Source organism: Rutidosis leptorrhynchoides, chromosome 9 (assembly GCF_046630445.1).
Source record: "Rutidosis leptorrhynchoides isolate AG116_Rl617_1_P2 chromosome 9, CSIRO_AGI_Rlap_v1, whole genome shotgun sequence".
In the NCBI taxonomy this organism is placed as follows: Eukaryota; Viridiplantae; Streptophyta; class Magnoliopsida; order Asterales; family Asteraceae; genus Rutidosis; species Rutidosis leptorrhynchoides.
Genome location: NC_092341.1, coordinates 356,665,382 through 356,671,822, shown reverse-complemented (window position 1 = coordinate 356,671,822; position 6,441 = coordinate 356,665,382).

Genomic DNA, 6,441 nt, shown 5'->3' with positions numbered 1-6,441 from the left:
TTTGGACCATAATTGGGGTTTGGACAAAAGACCGACACTTGTGGAAATTGGACTATGGGCTATTAATGGGCTTTATATTTGTTTAACTGAATGATAGTTCGTTAATTTAATATAGCGATTTACAATTTGAAGTAATTATAAATAACCACATACACTCGATCGGACACGATGGGCAGGATATTTATAAATACTAATAATCGTTCATTTATCCGGACACGGGAATGGATTAATAGTCAATGGACTCATTAAAATAGGGGTGGATTACATACAAGGACACTTGATGTAATTGTTAATAAAGTATTAAAACCTTGGATTGCACACAGTCGATAACCTGGTGTATGAAATGTCCTGTTCTTATTGATTAAAAACGTTCCATATTAATTGATTTCGTTGCGAGGTTTTGACCTCTATATGAGACGTTTTTCAAAGACTGCATTCATTTTTAAAACAAACCATAACCTTTATTTCATAAATAAAGGTTTAAAAAGCTTTACGTAGATTATCAAATAATGATAATCTAAAATATCCTGTTTACACACGACCATTACATAATGGTTTACAACACAAATATGTTACATCGAAGTCAGTTTCTTGAATGCAGTTTTTACACAATATCATACAAACATGGACTCCAAATCTTGTCCTTATTTTAGTATGCAACAGCGGAAGCTCTTAGTATTCACCTGAGAATAAACATGCTTTAAACGTCAACAAAAATGTTGGTGAGTTATAGGTTTAACCTATATATATCAAATCGTAACAATAGACCACAAGATTTCATATTTCAATATACATCCCATACATAGAGATAAAAATCATTCATATGGTGAACACCTGGTAACCGACATTAACAAGATGCATATATAAGAATATCCCCATCATTCCGGGACACCCTTCAGATATGATATAAATTTCGAAGTACTAAAGCATCCAGTACTTTGGATGGGGCTTGTTGGGCCCAATAGATCTATCTTTAGGATTCACATCAATTAGGGTGCCTGTTCCCTAATTCTTAGATTACCAGACTTAATAAAAAGGGGCATATTCGATTTTGATAATTCAACCATAGAATTTAGTTTCACGTACTTGTGTCTATTTTGTAAATCATTTATAAAACCTGCATGTATTCTCATCCCAAAAATATTAGATTTTAAAAGTGGGACTATAACTCACTTTCACAGATTTTTACTTCGTCGGGAAGTAAGACTTGGCCACTGGTCGATTCACGAACCTATAACAAATATGAACATATATATCAAAGTATGTTCAAAATATATTTACAACACTTTTAATACATTTTGATGTTTTAAGTTCATTAAGTCAGCTGTCCTTGTTAGTAACCTACAACTAGTTGTCCACAGTTAGATGTACAGAAATAAATCGATAAATATTATCTTGAATCAATCCACGACCCAGTGTATACGTATCTCAGTATTGATCACAACTCAAACTATATATATATTTTGGAATCAACCTCAACCCTGTATAGCTAACTCCAACATTCACATATAGAGTGTCTATGGTTGTTCCGCAATATATATATATATATAGATGGGTCAACATGATAGGTCGAAACATTGTATACGTGTCTATGGTATCTCAAGATTACATAATATATAATATAAGTTGATTAGGTTATGGTTGGAATAGATTTATTACTAACTTTCACGTAGGTAAAATGAGTAGTTTTTATCAATCTTGTTTTACTCGTCATTTCTTCGTTTCTAATCCGTTTTGAGTGATTCTAGTGGCCACGGTTTCGTATTGAACTTAACTTTATGAATCTAAATTTAAAAAGTATAAGTTTATAGTCGGAAATACAAGTTACAAGTCGTTTTTGAAAGAGGTAGTTAATTCCGTCGAAAGAACGACATCTTGATGACCATTTTGAAAAACATACTTTCACTTTGAGTTTAACCATGATTTTTGGATATAGTTTCATGTTCATAAGAAAAATCTTTTTTCCAGAAGTATAGCTTTTAAATCAAAGTTCTTCTTAGCTTTTAATTATCCCAACCAAAACAGCCCCCGGTTTTACTACGACGGCGTATATCCAGTTTTATGGTGTTTATCGTGTTTCTGGGTTTTAAATCATTAAGTTAGCATATCATATAGATATATAACATGTGTTTAGTTGATTTTAAAAGTATAGTTAGAAGGATTAACTTTATTTGCGAACAAGTTTAGAATTAACTAAATTATGTTCTAGTGATTACAAGTTTATAACGTTGAATAAGACAGCGTTTTATGTATGAATCGAATGATGTTATGAACATCATTACTACCTCAAGTTCCTTGGATAAACCTACTGGAAGTGAGAAAAATATATCTAGCTTCAAAGGATCCTTGGATGGCTTGAAAGTTCTTGAAGCAGAATCATGACACGAAAACAATTTCAAGTAAGATTTCCACTCGAAATAAGATTGTTATAGTTATTGAAATTGAATTAAAGTTTGAATATGATTATTACCTTGTATTAGAAAGATAACCTACTGTACGTAACAAAGGTTTCTTGATCTTGGATGATTACTTGGAATGGATTTAGAAAACTTGGAAGTAAACTTGCAATCTTGGAAGTATTCTTGATTTTATGAAACTAGAACTTTTGGAATTTATGAAGAACACTTAGAACTTGAAGATAGAACTTGAGAGAGATCAATTAGGTGAAGAAAATTGAAGAATGAAAGTGTTTGTAGGTGTTTTTGGTCGTTGGTGTATGGATTAGATATAAAGAATATGTAATTTTGTTTTCATGTAAATAAGTCATGAATGATTACTCATATTTTTGTAATTTTATGAGATATTTCATGCTAGTTGCCAAATGATGGTTCCCACATGTGTTAGGTGACTCACATGGGCTGCTAAGAGCTGATGATTGGAGTGTATATACCAATAATACATACATCTAAAAGCTGTGTATTGTACGAGTACGAATAAGGGTGCATACGAGTAGATTTGTTGATGAAACTGAACGAGGATGTAATTGTAAGCATTTTTGTTAAGTAGAAGTATTTTGATAAGTGTCTTGAAGTCTTTCAAAAGTGTATGAATACATATTAAAACACTACATGTATATACATTTTAACTGAGTCGTTAAGTCATCGTTAGTCGTTACATGTAAATGTTGTTTTGAAACCTTTAGGTTAACGATCTTGTTAAATGTTGTTAACCCATTGTTTATTATATCAAATGAGATGTTAAATTGTTACATTATCATGATATTATGATATATAATATATCTTAGTATGATATATATACAGTTAAATGTCGTTGCAACGATAATCGTTACATATATGTCTCGTTTCGAAATCATTAAGTTAGTAGTCTTATTCTTACATATGTAGTTCACTGTTAATACACTTAATGATATATTTACTTATCATTTAACATAATTAACCAAGTGTATCAATATCTTAATATGATTCATATGTACCTAGTAAGACGTTGTTATAACGATAATCGTTATATATATCGTTTTCGAGTTTCTTAATTTAATAGTCTCATTTTTATGTATATAACTCATTGTTAAAATACCTAATGAGATACATACTTATAATAAAATCATGTTAACTATATATATAACCATATATATATCATCGTATAGTTTTTACAAGTTTTAACGTTCGTGAATCACCGGTCAACTTGGGTGGTCATTTGTCTATATGAAACCTATTCCAATTAATCAAGTCTTAATAAGTTTGATTGCTTAACATGTTGGAAACACTTAATCATGTAAATATCAATTTCATTTAATATATATAAACATGGAAAAGTTCGGGTCACTACAGTACCTACCCGTTAAATAAATTTCGTCCCGAAATTTTAAGCTGTTGAAAGTGTTGACGAATCTTCTAGAAATAGATGCGGATATTTCTTCTTCATCTGATCTTCACGCTCCCAGGTGAACTCGGGTCCTCTACGAGCATTCCATTGAACCTTAACAATCGGTATCTTGTTTTGTTTAAGTCTCTTAACCTCACGATCCATTATTTCGACGGGTTCTTCAATGAATTGAAGTTTTTCATTGATTTGGATTTCGTCCAACGGAATAGTGAGATATTCTTTAGCAAAACATTTCTTCAAATTTGAGACGTGGAAAGTGTTATGTACAGCCGCGAGTTGTTGAGGTAGCTCCAGTTGGTAAGCTACTGGTCCAACACGATCTATAATCTTGAATGGTCCAATGTACCTTGGATTTAGTTTCCCCCGTTTACCAAATCGAACAACGCCTTTCCAAGGTAAAACCTTAAGCATGACCATTTCTCCAATTTCAAACTCTATATCTTTTCTTTTACTGTCCGCGTAGCTCTTTTGTCGACTCTGGGCGGTTTTCAATCTTTGTTGAATTTGGATGATTTTTTCGGTAGTTTCTTGTATTATCTCCGGACCCGTAATCTGTCTATCCCCCACTTCATTCCAACAAATCGGAGACCTGCACTTTCTACCATAAAGTGCCTCAAACGACACCATCTCAATACTAGAATGATAACTGTTGTTGTAGGAAAATTCTGCTAACGATAGGTGTCGATCCCAACTGTTTCTGAAATCAATAACACATGCTCGTAGCATGTCTTCAAGTGTTTGTATCATTCTTTCTCTCTGCCCATCAGTTTGTGGATGATAGGCAGTACTCATGTCTAGACGAGTTCCTAATGCTTGCTGTAATGTCTGCCAGAATCTTGAAATAAATCTGCCATCCCTATCAGAGATAATAGAGATTGGTATTCCATGTCTGGAGACGACTTCCTTCAAATACAGTCGTGCTAACTTCTCCATCTTGTCATCTTCTCTTATTGGCAGGAAGTGTGCTGATTTGGTGAGACGATCAACTATTACCCAAATAGTATCAAAACCACTTGCAGTCCTTGGCAATTTAGTGATGAAATTCATGGTAATGTTTTCCCATTTCCATTCTGGGATTTCGGGTTGTTGAAGTAGACCTGATGGTTTCTGATGCTCAGCTTTGACCTTAGAATACGTCAAACATTCTCCTACGTATTTAGCAACATCGGCTTTCATACCCGGCCACCAAAAATGTTTCTTGAGATCCTTGTACATCTTCCCCATTCCAGGATGTATTGAGTATCTGGTTTTATGAGCTTCTCTAAGTACCATGTCTCTCATATCTCCAAATTTTGGTACCCAAATCCTTTCAGCCCTATACCGGGTTCCGTCTTCCCGAATATTAAGATGCTTCTCCAATCCTTTGGGTATTTCATCCTTTAAATTTCCCTCTTTTAAAACTCCTTGTTGCGCCTCCTTTATTTGAGTAGTAAGGTTATTGTGAATCATTATATTCATAGATTTTACTCGAATGGGTTCTCTGTCCTTCCTGCTCAAGGCGTTGGCTACCACATTTACCTTCCCCGGGTGGTAACGAATCTCAAAGTCGTAATCATTCAACAATTCAATCCACCTACGTTGCCTCATATTCAGTTGTTTCTGATTAAATATGTGTTGAAGACTTTTGTGGTCGGTATATATAATACTTTTGACCCCATATAAGTAGTGCCTCCAAGTCTTTAATGCAAAAACAACCGCGCCTAATTCCAAATCATGTGTCGTATAATTTTGTTCGTGAATCTTCAATTGTCTAGACGCATAAGCAATCACCTTCGTTCGTTGCATTAATACACAACCGAGACCTTGCTTTGATGCATCACAATAAATCACAAAATCATCATTCCCTTCAGGCAATGACAATATAGGTGCCGTAGTTAGCTTTTTCTTCAATAACTGGAACGCTTTCTCTTGTTCATCCTTCCATTCAAATTTCTTCCCTTTATGCGTTAATGTAGTCAAGGGTTTTGCTATTCTGGAAAAGTCTTGGATGAACCTTTTGTAGTAACCAGCTAGTCCTAAAAACTGGCGTATGTGTTTCGGAGTTTTCGGGGTTTCCCACTTTTCAACAGTTTCTATCTTTTCCGGATCCACCTTAATACCTTCTTTGTTCACTATGTGACCGAGGAATTGAACTTCTTCCAACCAAAATGCACACTTTGAAAACTTAGCGTACAATTCTTCCTTCCTCAATACTTCTAACACCTTTCTCAAATATTCACCGTGTTCTTGGTCATTCTTTGAGTAAATAAGTATGTCATCAATGAAAACAATGACAAACTTGTCAAGATATGGCCCACACACTCGGTTCATTAGGTCCATGAACACAGCTGGTGCATTAGTCAATCCAAACGGCATAACCATAAACTCGTAATGACCATAACGCGTCCTAAAAGCAGTCTATGGAATATCATCTTCTTTCACCCGCATTTGATGATACCCGGAACGTAAGTCAATCTTTGAATAAACAGACGAGCCTTGTAGTTGATCAAATAAGTCGTCGATTCTCGGTAGTGGGTAGCGGTTCTTGATGGTAAGTTTGTTCAACTCTCGGTAGTCGATACACAACCTGAATGTACCATCTTTCTTCTTGACAAACAA